The sequence below is a fragment of the Trichosurus vulpecula genome, chromosome 4, assembly GCF_011100635.1.
Source record: "Trichosurus vulpecula isolate mTriVul1 chromosome 4, mTriVul1.pri, whole genome shotgun sequence".
Lineage (NCBI taxonomy): Eukaryota > Metazoa > Chordata > Mammalia > Diprotodontia > Phalangeridae > Trichosurus > Trichosurus vulpecula.
This window is the reverse complement of record NC_050576.1, coordinates 157,736,324-157,751,774: the sequence shown is the minus strand read 5'-3', so window position 1 is coordinate 157,751,774 and position 15,451 is coordinate 157,736,324. Positions and strand designations below refer to the sequence as shown.

Below are 15,451 nucleotides of genomic sequence, written 5' to 3'. Positions count from 1 at the left end.
AATGAATAATTCTGATTGCAGAAAGTTTTCAAATTTCCAAACATCATTTTTTTTCTTATCTGGAATGGGGAGGGTAGAAAGAGAGTCTTCTGCAGGCTAAACCCCTGCAGCTTTGTAAAACAATCATCACACTGCATAGTGTCCAGTCCTCTCATCAACCTATTCATCCTTGTCTCCAAGATTAAGAAGTATAATAATAGCAATAACAATTGGTGTTTACATAGTGCTTTGAGGTTTACAAAGCACTTTACAGACATTATTTCATTTGAGCTACACCACCACCCAGTGAGGGAGATGCTCTTCAAGTCTTGCTGTCCATATTTTATAGATGAGGAAACAGAGACACATATCTCTAGGTTGTTTTGAGCAAACCACTTTAGAAGTTGTAATGCCTATAGTGACTCTTATCCCAGTCCCAACAGCTCCATACCCTCTCTGGTCATTCTCCAGTTTTCATGTTTCAGATTCTGTGAAGGAGTCCAGCAGAGTGCCCTCAGGCAATCCCACTTAGAAGAACAGCAGCAATCCATTTGGGAAACCTGCACCAGGCAAAGAACTTAGAATCATAGATTTAGCACTAAAAAGGACCTCAGAAGCCATCTAATCACTCTACAGATAAGGACCTGACCAAAGTCATAGAGTAGCAAAGCAGGGATTTCAGCCTGAGACTAAGCCAATAATGAATTTACTATTTATTAAGCATCAGGCACTGGGCTAAGAGCTTTATATATATATTTCATTTATCCTCAACCAACCTTGGGAGGTAGATGCTAATATTATCCCCACTTTACAGTTAAGGAAACTGAGGCAGACAGAAATGAAGTGACATGCCTGGGTCATATAGCTAGTATGTGCCCGAGGCTGAATTTGAACTCATGTCTTCCTGACTCCAGGCCCAGTGATCTATCTACTGTGACACCTAGCCACCTCATTGTCAGTGAAGACAGACAGTGGCAAGATAGTGGGATCAGACTTCCTTAGAGTGACCTCACTCTGAAAGATTCAGATCCCTGGGTCCCTGCTCCAGACCTTAGTATGTGCTTTGCATCCTAGCCACTCCTGGCAATGTATCAATTAATGACTTGAACCTTGGAGGATGATGGTATTTGAGAATGAATGAAGGAAAGAGTTGGCAATTAGGGGCAGGGCTTCAGATGAAACAGAGATTCTCACTTGAAGTGAGAAAGTACTAAAGCAGTTTGGGTTAGTGGACTCTTTCTATATTTAAAAACCATAAATTCTATATACATAGCACTTTAAGGTTTATAGGGTGCCTTCCTTGTGACAATTTTATGAATTAAATGACTGATTCCAAGGCTAGTGCTTCTCCCCCTGAAGGTTCCTCCAATTCCTCTTAGCCACCACTTTTTAAAAAAAAAAGGAAAAAATAAACCACCCAATGTAATGTAAGACTGGCACCATTTTTAGTGGAATATGATGAAGTGACACCTGATTTTTATCAACTTTTACAAGGAAATTTTTAACAGGAGCAAAAGCAGAACTACAAACATTGAGAGTACAGTATAGACTGAATTAGGGACTCCAGTAGAGGTTTTAAGACTCCACTTGGAGGACCACTGATTTCTCTAAGCTTCACAGAGAGGTTTAGTCCCTTTGGACCACTAGTCCAAAGTGTGTGGCCTGCGTTAGACCTCTTCAGTCCTTGTCTTCTTTAATTTCAGCTCCTAGGATTTCCATCATCCCAGATTCATGAGGTCATTAGAGTGAGAAGGAAGCAAAGATATCGACTAATCCTATCTGTACCTGAGTGGAAATCTCCTCTGCAGATCCGAGGCAAGTGGTTCACCACTTTCCACTTGAAGACTTCAAGGGAAGAGTTGTTTTGGACAGCAATTGGAGGAAACTTCCCCCCTCCTTTTATCAAGCTGAAATCTGCCTCTCTGCAGTTTCCACCCATCACTCCTTCTTCATCTAGGGCCAAGAGGACTAAGTCTGATCCCTCCTTCCCAATATATCCTTTCAGGTTCTTGAAGACAGCTCTCATGGCCCCTTTAAGTCTTAACCCTCTGCAGTTTTATAAACCAAACTTCATATTGCACAGTCTCCAGTCTCCTCACTACCCTGGTTACCCTCTTCTTTAAATTCTCCAGCTTATCAATGTCCTGAAACAGTGCTGCCAGAACTGAACGTAAGCTGAAATGTTTGGTCAGATCAGGACACAATATGATAGGACTACCACCTTCCTTGTTCTGGGCATCGTGCCCCTCTTAATGCAGCTTCAAAGCACATTTGATTTTTGGCTGCCATCCTCATGCTCTGAGTTCCAAGGCCTCTCCCCATCTGTCCTGCCTACCATAAGTACAATATCTATATAAATAACCATAATAAACACAATTGCATGAGAAATGCTTCAGAGAGGTACAAAATAAAGACTTATATGAGGTCCAAGGTGAGGTGGTGGTGGGGTGGGGTGGGGTGGGGAGGAGGGGAGATGGAGACTATTACTGACCAAGCAATCAAGGCAGTGGCATTTGAATTTGGTCTTATTTGGATAGATGAATGATTAAGAATTCCATCCCCCTAGATTTCTTTATCCACTCTGCCAAGACCTTCCTTACATACTCCTCATTCAGAAAGCCTTCCAAACCCGCACAGGGGACTAGGAGGAGGGTGGAATATCACCTCTTACCACTCACAAATCACCATTTGGCTATCACTTTTCCCTAGTACACGAATAGATAGATAGATTCCATAGATAGTGCTTTAACATTTGCAAAGTGCTTTCCACACAACCCATTGAGTCCAGAAATGCAGATATTATGCTCATTTTGTAGCCAAAGAGACTGAGGCTTTAAGAGTTTAAATGACTTGCCCATAATACACAGTGTCACCTGATAAGCACATTAGAGATGTGTTTGATTCAAATGAAATAATTTGTAAAAAGCTTGGCACGGTGCCTGGCACAGAGTAGGCACTATACAAATGCTTATTCTCTTCCTCCCCCTCCCATTGATTCATGTCTGAGTACGTGACTGAGTCAAGATTTGAACCCAGGTCTCCTTATTCTAAGAGTCTCTTTCTGCCATGCCATTTCATGCCACACCACTCTATCATATGGAAAAATGGAAAATAAGATCAGAAAAACAAGAAGTAACAATAATGCTTGAAACATACACGAGTCTGTGTGGATATTGTATGTGGGTCTATGGACTATATTACTGTATTGTGTCAGCTAAATGAGAACAGAGCCTACCCTGTATATATTTTTTTATCCATTGTCACTGGAACTTAGCAAACATTAAATAGTGAACAATGACTCACTGAAAGTTAGTCAGATGTGGAGGCAGGAGATAAGATATGTAGAGGGAGCCATAAGGGCAGCCCACATTCCCAAACCACTTAAGAGTTTATAAAGCACTTTCTTCACAAGAGCCCTTTAAACAAGATACCCTAAGTAGTGTCGCCGTTTGACACATGAGGAAAGTGAGGTTAGTCAATCAGCCAGTCATTGCACGCCTACTCTATGTAAGGCACTATGCCGAGTTCTAAGAATGCAGATCCAAAAGGAAAGACAGTCCCTGCCCTCAAGAAACTTCCGATCTGATGAAGATGAAAAGCTGCGGTGGAGGGGAAGCTCCCCAGCATCCGCTAAATGATGAAGAAGTCCAAAGGGCTGCAGCCAGGTGGGGAATGAAGACATGGCCAGCCTTAAATGAAGGTTGTGGAAGGAGCTATGTGTTCTGGCCTCCAATCAGAGGAGCCCTAGCAATAGAGGTATGACTTGCTAAGAGCGTAAAGTTTCGGGGTTAAAACGTATTCTTTTACTTGCCCGTCTTTCTTTTTATTTCTGCTTACTGCCTCCCTAAAGAAAATAACTCATTTATATAACTTTCAGGTTTACAAAACACTTTTCACATAACAATCCTATGATGTACGTAATACAAGTATAATTATCTCCATTTATAAAGGAGGAAGGCTCGGAGAGCTTAAATGCCTCGTCTACAATCAGAGAGCGAGCCATGGGTAGCAAAGCTAGGATTCAAATGCAAGTCTAGCTCCAATTCAGCGTTCTTGCCATTACACCACACTGGCATAAGTGTGATCGTGAAACAGGACTAAATATGCAAAGGAAAATTAAGGGCATATTAGGAGTAGAGTGTTTGGTCTTAAAGGGGCGACGCAGAGCCCCAGGACTGACGGTGAAAAGGGGGAGGTCTTGTTTTGTCACTTGTTTCAGTCATACCCGACTCTTTGTGATCCCTTTTGGGGTTTCCTTGGTGAATATACTGGAATGTTTTGCCATTTCCCTCTCTAGCCCACTTTACAGATGAGGAAACTGAGGCAAACAGGCTTAAGTGACTTGCTCAGGGTCACACAGCTAGTATGTGTCTGAGGCTGGATTTGAACTCAGGAAAATGAGTATTTCTGATTCCAGGACACTTCAACACCTAGCTGCCTGAAAAGGGGGATATGCCCTAAAAATGGCACTTTGAGTTAGGAGATGGTCCGAGTTAGACTAAAAGAATATGACTAAATGGAGATTACAGGTGAGAGGAGGAAGGAACTATAAGCCAAAAGATAGTTCACCCTGCCATAAAATGGGCTAAAGCAGGTGTTCTTAACCTGGGGACCATGAACTTGCATTTTTAAAATTTTTCTTCATATTTTCCCAACCATAATTCAAACAGTAATCTTCTGTATTTTATTTCACAAACTTAAAAACATTATTCTGAGAAGGGGTCAATATATATCACATGAATGTCAGAGCTATCCATCTCTCTCTCTCTCTCTCTCTGTCTCTCTGTCTCTCTCTCTCTCTCTCTGTCTCTGTCTCTCTGTCTCTCTGTCTCTCTCTCTCTCTCTCTCTCTCACACACACACACACACACACACACACACACACAACACAGACACACAGACAGACAGACAGACAGACACACACACACACACACACACACACACACCGTTAAGAATTCCTGGACTAAAGCGAGGACAGTAGAACTATTACTTTGGGCAAATCACTTGTTATTGTACCTCAGTGTCCTCATCTTTAGAAGGAAGATGTTGGACTCTCAATGATCTAGACGATAAACTCCCTTTTGGCTATGACATTCTCCAAGAGTCTATAACAAGACTGAGCAGAAACAATATTCAGGAATGGAGGATGATGTTGCTGCATGGATGGTTGCATGTAGTGGGACATAACTGCTGGGGACAGTCGTGGAGCAGAAGGGGTGGAGAGACAGATTTGAGCTTAGGATAGGGCTAAGAAGTAGTGGCAGATATAGGAGTGCAGCTTGGATAGAGGCTACATCATGATCTAGATTCTGTGTCACAGACCTCTTTGGCTGTCTGTTGAATCAATCCCTTCTCAGAATAATGTTTTTAAATGCACAAAATAAAATACATAAGAATTACAAAGGAAACCTATTGAAATATAGTTGTTGAAATATGTGGAAATACAGTTACCAATTTTTTAATCAAGTTCATTGATCCCAAGTTAAGAAACTCCTGAACTAGTTTATGAAGAGGGGATGAGTCCTCAGAAGTAAGGGTCTATAAAACTGGCAGCGAGTTGCTATGATAAGGAGTGATATGCCAGAGTGGAGATATAGGCTAGTAAGAAATAAGATGAAGACAGGCTGAAAAGGGTATTGTTAGTGGATGAGTATGCCTGTTTGTTATAGGCAGTGGAATGAACCCTGAGCTAAGGAGGATGAGAGCACACCCACTGTCACTCAAGGGAATGCCATATACTGTAGTCAGCAAAATGGAAACTATTGCCTTTTCTGCAATGAGTCTCACTAGTTCATTTGGATTATCCATAGCAAATGTGTAATCCCGGGTTGGTTTACCCCCTCAGCTGCCAAGTATGTATCTAGGCCACCTCTCTGCACCATCCGTGGGTGTGTACTCAGGGAATGCAAACTCATCTCAATATTAGCCTAAGCAAAACATAATTAGGGAGAGAAATCTCGGAGGGGAGGGGAAGAAATCATACAACACATTCTCAAAACAAATAAAACTGATTTGGGATTATCTGCTATTTGTCTTATTCCTGACACTGTTCCTTTCCATGGGTTGTAGACTACTGGAAAAAAAATTGCCTGGGCTATCTTAACTAAACTTTGCATCTTCCTCATCACTTAACATAGTGCTCTGAACATGTAAATACTTAATACATGTTATATCTACGTGTATGTATGTATTGATTAGTTAATGTTAGTGATTTCCCAAGGAATGCCTACCTTTGGCTTGGGATTGAGCTAGGGGCATAGTTGGGTGTACTTCTAGAAGAGTCATGGCCAAGAAAACCACGGCAACCAAGTCTTGGCCTCCTGCCTCCACTCACCTCCTAAGATTTTGGTCTTTTGTCTAGTTCAATCCTCCCAGGACTCCTCTCTGCCTTTCTAAAACCAGAGTGTCTCCTTGTCTAAGAGGCCTGCAACTCTTTCTTTGTGGAAAGGTGGCTGCTCAGTGATCCTTGCCTCAAAGCCTGAGAAAACAACCATGTACAGAGCTCTGAGCCAAAGGGAGCAGCAGAGTGGCCATCTGTCCTCATTCTTCATTTACTATTCATGGTTCTCAAGACCACAAGCATAGTTAAGTAAGAACACTTGGTCATTACCACTCTGTGAGCTGTCTTAGACATTTGACTTCTTTCCCAGAAGTCTATTGTCATTCGGGCACTTTCTAGGCACTTTCCCAAGGACGTGTGGCTACCATCATTATGTCCCCAGGTTACTGCATCTTCAATCCCAAATAAGTCCCACAGAAGTTATCCAGACTTTAAGTAAAAAATTCTATGACCTCAGCAATAATAGCTCAGACCACGACAGGACAAAAGGACTCCTGACTACGATGGAGAGCTCTCTAAGGGAGAAGGTGAAATAGTGTGTAACCCACTGTTGGGAGTCAATCATTCCGGTGAGCCTCTTGTGGTTTTAGAGTACATTTCACAGATAGCATGCTGCCACCTCCACTTCTTGAATGTTTCCAAGTTAGGGGTTTCAGTATGTAAGGCTATGAAATTTAGGGCTGGAGAGAGGGAATCTAGGCAGATACATGATGCCTTCCCTAACTCCACTTTCTATGAGCCTATAGCCAGAGACAAGACTAGAGAGAGGCAAGATAAGCAGCTGCTTAGGACTTACAACATGCCGGGGACTAAAGGATCCTTTAAATAATACTTTTTATAAAGATGCATTCAGTTTAATTCAACATGCATTTAAGGGCCTACAATGTATAAAGCACCATGCTAAAGTTTAGGAATACAAAAATGAAAATGAGCTAACGCCTTCCTTTAAGGAACTTACATAATACTGGGGTGGAGGTGAACAGGAGGAGGAATGTAATACAACTTGGACACATTTAAGTACAAAGTGTATATTGGGCAATACAAAGTAATTTCAAGAAGAGAGCATTAGAAACTGAGGAGATCAACAAAGGTCTCGTGGCACCTAAGCTGTTTTAAATGAAACTAGGAATTCCAGAAGTGAGGATAAAGGGGGGATGCATCCCCCACATCCAGTAAGCCTGTGCAAAGGATTAAAATACAAAGTCATTTGAATATGGAGAGAGGGGTTTGGGGAAGTTGTAGGAAAGAAAGTGAGGTGCTATTTTTAAGATAAAAAATTCCACTCTTGATGGCCTACAGGAATTTATTTTGTAGTAAATCTTGATTGGGCAAGTCATTTTCCCTCTCTGAGTCTTTGTCTTTGGAAAGAAGGAAGGAAGGAAGGAAAGAAAGAAGGAAAGATGGAAGGAAGAAAGGAAGGAAGAAAGGAAGGAAGGAAGGAAAGAAGGAAGGTAGAATGGAAGAAAAGAAGGAAGGGAGGAAGGGAGACAGGGAGGGAAAGGGACAAAACAAATATTTACTAATCACTTACTATGTGTCAGACACTCTGCACTTTATAAATATTATCTCATTTGAGATAAGAGGAGAATGTTGAGTGATCTCTAAGGTCTTGTCAAGTTGTAACGCACAGGGGCAGCAAACTTGCCCAGGACCAAACATGCTCCCAGTCAGCCATGAAGTACACAGCGGGTACTTTTAAAGGACATAAAGACTTTTTTTTCCTTCCACAAAGGAACTGGGTCCAAAAAACAAAATTAAGTGAAAAAAATTTAGAATTGTCCTCAAGAACTTCCTGACAGAAAAGGTTCATATGCTGGAATCAGTGACTGGTATAGAAGAATAGGATGATTCGCAGTTTCTGGGGACTTTTTTTTCCAAGGAAAGTTAACCAGTCATGCCAGTGAATATAGACATCCTCCTTTCCCCCGCCCTTCTTCCTACCCATAGCTAGAACACACAAAAAAAAACTTAGCTGTGGACCATGAAGAATTTTAACCAAACTGGAAAATATACACATAACGTTGCTTCAGGCTCCTGCCACATTCTCCCTCAAACCCCTAGAAGAACTCCAAAGTATGATAACATTTTATGGGGAGATTTGGGGGGATTCTTTTGGTAAAGCTCACAAAAAAACTTCTGCTTTCCTGGAGTGGATTACATCTAGGCAGATATCTAGAGTGGAAACAGCTAACAGTTAGAAGAGAAAGCCTTTGGTAAGCCTTAAGGTGATAGGTAAATAAATGTGAGTCATTATTATTCTTATTAGGCAGAATAAGTCAACATAAAACCTAACCAGGAACCAGTTCTCTGGGATCTGGGAACCAATTGTCCAGGCCCTCTCTTCTTCCTGCTCCTCACTTTTTGATGATTCTATTACTCCTTAGCACCTAGCCAACATGGACTGCCACAGGAGACTAAGGCAGATTAAATCTATCATTTTGTTTTTAGAAGTTCTGGGGGTAAGTAAGCTGAGGAAATGGTGAAAATGACTGGATAAAATGAGTCTTGAGAATTATCTGTGGATTTCAATTCTCTTTGGCCTAGGGTCCCAGATAACTGGGGAATTGGCTGAAGCATATTAATCAGATGCAACAGTGGAGCAAGTTCCTGCACAAATTTTGCCCCAATCCACCCCTCAGACCTAAGAGGTTGTTTTAGTACTGGAGCAGGTATGAGCTTACCCAAGACCTGATTAGAAGGTACCCACATCTCCCTGACCTTCAGCAGTGGGGGCTCTCAGACAGTCTTCTCATTTTCATTCAGTGCTTTCATGAGAGAACTGGAACAGAACATGATGCTCAGGTACATGGGAAGGAATAAAATTCACAGACTTAGTTAATAAATAGAATCTTTCCATATCCCTTCCCCTTTGCACCCCCCCCCAAAAACATAGCCACCCAGATCATTTTTCCCTTGAAGCAGTGTCCTTAAGGAAGAGCTCAACCAATGATATGACAGACTTGCTGTCAGGCTCCAAGATTGCTGGTGGTACAAATCAAGGAACCTCAAAAGTCTTACAGACAGTGGAACTGGACTGAATGAAACTAGTTAACATTATCAAAACTTCAAGAGAAAAGAAACAAGAGAAACTTGAGGAGAGAACTTGGTGGAGTTCCCACAGGGGGCTGCAAGCCACTCTGGGAGAGCTCAAGGGGTCATATTATTCCAAAAGAATCTTAAGAATCCCATTTCAGTCCCGGTTTCTGGAATGACTGGGAATCCCCTAAAGATGAGGATCCCACAATGGGCTTTCAGGGATCTCCCAATTGTTGGGACCAGACTAGACACCACTCCATGATTTTCTTTAGTCCATATCCACACCCACAGAAACCCCCCAAGCTTCTCAGGGTACAGATCCATGGTACCAGTGTCTCACACAGTCCACCTTATCCAGAGTACTCAGTGGGAGAGATGCTGACTTTCCCCCAGCTGCCAAGGGAGGACTTATATCTTCTCATATTACCTGGGTTCAACCAAGGTGGAGGTCAGTTCCTGGTGGGATCGACTCCTTTACAACCTAATTGGTCGGAAGCAGTGATATGCAAGGTGGTGCAGCAGGGAGAGGGCCAAATCATCCCAAAATAGAAACCCAAGAAATATCCTGATCTGACCACACTCCCAATATGCCTGAGTGAAGGTGAAGAAAGCAAAAGAAAAAGGGAAAAATTGTAAGTAAGATGGGTGAAATGGTGAGGACAGGATCTTTAAAAAAAAATGGAGAATCTGGGCAAACCACATATAAGATTAGCTCCTTGTGACCTATATTATAAATAAGGGAGATCATAACTTGTTCCTAATGAAAGATACACAAGCATTGGTCCAAAACCTCTAGTTACTGAGAGGCAGGCTCAGCTAATCTACTCACCTAATTTGCAGCCAGTGATTGACTATTTTACCCTGGTTTATTCTACTAACAGGAAAAGCAGTGATTCCTATTCATCTTGTTCTTTCAAGGAAATGGAATTTTGGCAGAATGCTTTGAGTCCCAAGGATCACAAAAGAGCAGCTTAACAAAAGGGGTGAGAAAATAATCTAAACTGCCCTCTCCCCATTTTGAATCCCCACATCCACTAAAATTGGACACACGAGTAAGTCTGGGAGCACAGGACATTTCTCCAATTATCTCTAAGACAATCTACATTTTTTTTGCACTTTCAGAGGTAGGAGGAGGGAGCAGCAATGGCTCCAGAGGCTCTAGAAATTGCCTGGTGGTTTGGTATCATGGGGATTTGTAAAGCTCACTTTGTGGAGGTCGTCCCAGCTGGAGAGACAAAGGATTCAAAGGCAGTGCCAAGCAGACCAAGCAGCCTATAAATGAGCCCCCAAACAATGCACGCTGGTGGAGGGAAAAGGCTGGAGAGCTGAGAAAGGATGGGGAAGGAGTGGAGAACAAAGGGGGAAGGGGGCTTTTTCTCTCTCTGCAAACCCTCTAGAGACAGATAAATATAATTATCAACCTGGTGTGACAGCACAGAAAATAAAAGAGATACCAGTAGGCGACCATCTCTGCCGGGACTCGAACCCGGAACCTCTGGATTAGAAGTCCAGCGCGCTCGTCCATTGCGCCACAGAGACCTCACCACACATACAGCATCAGCACCAGAACTGAAAAAGCACATACCTTCTGCATCACCGAGCCATCTCAGCATCCTGCGCTCTGAGCAAGGGACAGGGACAGCTGGAAAATCCGGAGCAGGGATCCACAAGCCGGCTCCATCAAAGCCTCTCTCAACACAGCAGGTCCCTGGGTCTGTAGGGGTTGGGAAGGATCTGAGGGTAATCTTTTTCCTTTGATTCAGCATCCCTAATGGAGACAGAACTGGTGCCTCTCTTTTCCTCTCCATCCCCAAGGAAGGATACAGAGAGGGTCTCTCCATTCTTATGCTAATTAAGCATTCCAACTCCAGCCCTAACCAGTGAAAGCGGGAAAATAGAAGCCATGTCTATCTCCATCCTCACTCTGTATCGCTCTAGCCCAGTCCAGCTCTGTTCAGAGAAAGGCTGAGAAAAGCTTGGGAACTTGGAAGTACTGATCCCAGAGACAAAGGGGCTGCCTTCAGTACAGAGGCTGAGCGAAAGGCAGCAAAGAACAGCCGCGATAGCTGGACTCTGAGCAGCAAAGAGGTCACTGGTGCAGACTTGATTCCAAGCCCTGTGTTTGTCTAGCAAAAAAAAAAGGAGTCACCTCCTTTGCTGAGCAGTGGGAGCGGAAAAGGCGGGGGCCAGATTAATGAAATGCAGATGGGAGGTGCTAGGGACACCTCTCAGAATCTAGGAAGAGGAAAGACCTGGGAGGACAAGATAACCAGACCCCTCACTTAGGGACACAACTAGGGGTGAGAAAAGAAAATTTCCGACATTTGTGCCAATGCTCCCCTATCGTCCCAAAGCAACCATAACCCGCACAGTACCTACCTTGTCTTCCACAGATTCTCTCATAGTTTATACCATGCCCCCTTCTAATAGAGGGTAAAATTACAGAAACACTCATGGAATAGGTTGGTTCCTATTTTTGAGAAAATCTCCAGGGCCAGAAGGACTATTGCAAGATTATCATGAATCTTCTTTTAACTGTTGGTGAAACCTCCCCTTATCCAGTCCAGACAGAGTTCTACTACATGTAATGCAGACTACTTTGCAATTTTCCTTGGTTATTATTTCCAATACTAAATTACCCTCATATTCAATAAGTTCCTCCTTATGTGAAATCTAAATCACTGCTGCTTCAGTTTAAGCTGAGTTCACAGAATTACAAAATTACAGAACGTGAGTGTGCCAGAAGGAACCTTTAGAGATAAGTTAGTCTAAACCTCTCACTCTATAGATAAGAAAACTGAGGCCTAGAGAGAGATGAAATCACCATCCTAACTTAACAGCAAAGCCAGGACTATAATCCTGACCTCCTGATTCCCAAAATAATGGTCTGCCCATCCCGCCATGCAATCTCCCCTTAATCAAAAATAGCCAACTGCCAAGATGATGCATTTGACTCAAAGGCTTTTATTCAAACCTCTCTACACCTACTACATGCAAATTAGATAAAATAAAAGGACAGAGACCAGATTGTGTCTACTCTGTTTTACCTAGGTTTCCTCATGTCCTTGCATTCCACTAAGAACTAGAACACCCTAACCCCCGGGCCCTATCTTATCCAGAGATTCAGGCCACACTCAGAAGAAAGCTACCAGCTTTCCGAGATCAGATGATGGTAAAGTATATCTTTCTGTCTCTTTCCATCTCTCTCAGTCTCCACCCCAGACCTAGACCTCCTCATCCTGGACACCTCTAGAAGCCATGCTCCCAGTCCCTGGGAATATTAATCCACTGATCTTTGAGGCTCCTGCTCTAGGCCCCAGTTATTTTAACTGTTGACCAGGTAAGTACAAAGTACTTACTGTACATACTACTTATGTACAAAGTACAAAGTACATAGTAGTGCTTAGCCTACTGTGTATCTACTAGGTGGTCCCAAATCCCAGACCATGCTTCACCTTCATGTCCTATCCTAGTCTTCCATCTAAACTATCTTGCCATCTGCCTGCTGCCGCTCATATACCACCCACACCCTTCTACTCTCTGCTCTAAGAATCTACTCACTGCTCATTGCACCTCTTTATGTGTTGTCATTCTATCAAAATGTCAGTTCCTTAAAGGGCAGGGCCTATGTCTCCTTTAGGATGAGTATGCCTGCTGCTTAGCACAACGTCTGGAATGAAATAAATAGGACAGACAGGTGGCTCAATGGATAGAGTACCTGGTTTAGAATCAGAAAGACTCATTTTCCTGAGTTCAAATCCAGCTTCAGATACTTACTAGCTATGTGGCCCTGGGTGAGTCACTTAGCACTGTTTGCCTGAGTTTCCTCATTTGTAAAATGAGTTAGAGAAGGAAATCGTAAACCACTCCAAGATCTTTGCCAAGAAAACTCCAAATGGGGTCCTGAAGAGTCATGCATGAACGAATAACAACAAAACACGCTTGATGAATACGTCTACACTCACTGAAGTAGAGAGGTGATTATTGGAATAGAGATAATAATAAGAGAACACATTTACATAGCTCTTATCCCTTACAAAACATTTTATGTATGTGATCTCCTTTGAGCATCATGACAGCTTTGTATTGACTATTAGGAATATGACTATTATTAATACCACTTTAAAGATGAGAAAACCAAGGCTAAAAGTGGGGATAAGATCATAAATGTCGATCTAAAAATGGCTTTATTGATTATCTAGTCTAATCCTTTTCCTTTAGATGAAAAAATGGAGATCTGAATGAAATAATTTATCCAATGTAGTAAAGTAGATAAGAGTGCTGGGCCTGGAATCAGGAAGACCCTAGTTCAAATCTGGCCTTGGACATTTACTCACTGTATGTTGCTGGTCAGGTCACTTAGCCTCTTGGCCTTGCTTTCATCAACTGTGAAATAGAGATAATGATAACACCTAACTTGAAGGGTTGTTGTGAGGAACAAATGAGATAATATTTATAAGCGCTTAGTGGAGTAACTGGCACATGTTTAATATTTCTTGTTTAGTCATTTTTCAGTCGTAACCCCTTTTGGGGGAGCTTTCTTGGCAAAGATACCGGAGTGGTTTGTCACTTCCTTCTCTAGCTCATTTTACAGATAAAGGAACTGAGGCAAACTGGGATAAGTGACTTTCCCAGGGTCACACAGCTAAGTGTCTGAGGCCAGATTTGAACTAAGGAAGGAAAGTCTTCCTGACTCCAGGCCTGGCACTATATCTACTGTGCGACCTTGCTGCCACAGACATGGCAAATATTATAAAAATGTTTATTTTCTCCCTTTCCCAGTGCCACACAGATAATAATAAATAGAAATGAAATTAAAATTTATTTTTAAACACCACATTTCTCCATGTTCCACTATGCTATGCAGCTCCTCTCAGTTAGGCAGCTCATTTCTGCTCACCTGGACTACAATAATAACGTCCTAACTGGTTTTTCTGTTTTTAATATATGCCTACACATCGGTGGCACAGTGGGTAGAGCACTGGGCTTGGAGTCAGGAAGACTCATCTTCCTGAGTTCAAATCTGGCCTCAGAGATTATTACTAGCTGTGTGACTCTGGGCAAGTCAATTAACCCAGTTTTTCTCAGTTCCTTGTCTGTAAAATGAGCTAGAGAAAGAAATGGCAAATCACTCCAGTATCTTTGCCAAGGAAATGCCAAAAGGGGTCACAAAGAGTCAGATATAACTGAAACTAATGAATATCAATATACACTACTTCCTTACATGCTGGCCTGCATCCCTTCTAGGAACCTCTTTCAGGCTGGTGGTACTCTGCAATAGAATAAGATTAGAGAGGCAGACTGGTATAGTAGATGGGCTGCTAGACCTGGAATGAGAAAGACTGGTTTAAATCTCGTTTCAGGCTTAATTCAGAAAGACTATGTAAGATTCTATATGAAAGAAGGAATCACTAGGTCTCTATAATAGCAACCCCAAGTTCAATTCCCTTCTAGGAGTTGATAGTTTTTCTGAATGTTTATGTTTATGGGACCTTGTGAGTCTTTTATGTCTTCTATACTTTTAGTGTAGTGAAATAAAAGCTCCTCCTATACTTGATATGCATTTAGTACCTCTAGTGTTTATATAGATGCTGGGGGATTCCTTTTACCCACATTTAGGGTAACTTGAACATGAGTTATATGAATATAGCAGGAGATTTTCCTGGAGTAACTCCAAGTGGGGACAACAAGCAGAAGAGAAGAAAAAAAGATCACTCTCTTAGAGTTAGCCCTGAGAATAGCACCTGATCCATGTGAACCCAATCTTGGGTGAAGATGGGATGCCCTGTGCCACAGGTTACATTTATATGTAAAGTTTACAATGTGCTTTCTTCATAAAAGTCTGGTAATGTTGGGGGTGGGTATAATTTATTCCTATTTTACAGATGAGAAAAATACCTCAGAAAAATTAAATGACTTGTCCAGAGTCACAGAGCTAAGAAAATATAATAGTCCAGATTCAAACACAATTCTTTCTAGACTCAAAGTCCAACAATCTTTCCATTATAACACTACTTCTCACAATCCAAATGTCTGTGAGAATGTTTTACCTTTTAAGTGACATACAAATACCATTGACAGATAACTAATTTTACTA

At 42.0% G+C, this 15,451-nt stretch overlaps 1 non-coding gene across 1 annotated transcript; it reads right to left on the bottom strand.

Moving 5' to 3' along the window:
- Positions 1 to 10,819: 10,819 nt before the first annotated feature.
- Positions 10,820 to 10,893, bottom strand: TRNAR-UCU. Its single transcript has one exon. It is a non-coding gene; the product is annotated as a tRNA-Arg (tRNA).
- Between the last annotated feature and the right edge of the window lie 4,558 nt (positions 10,894 to 15,451).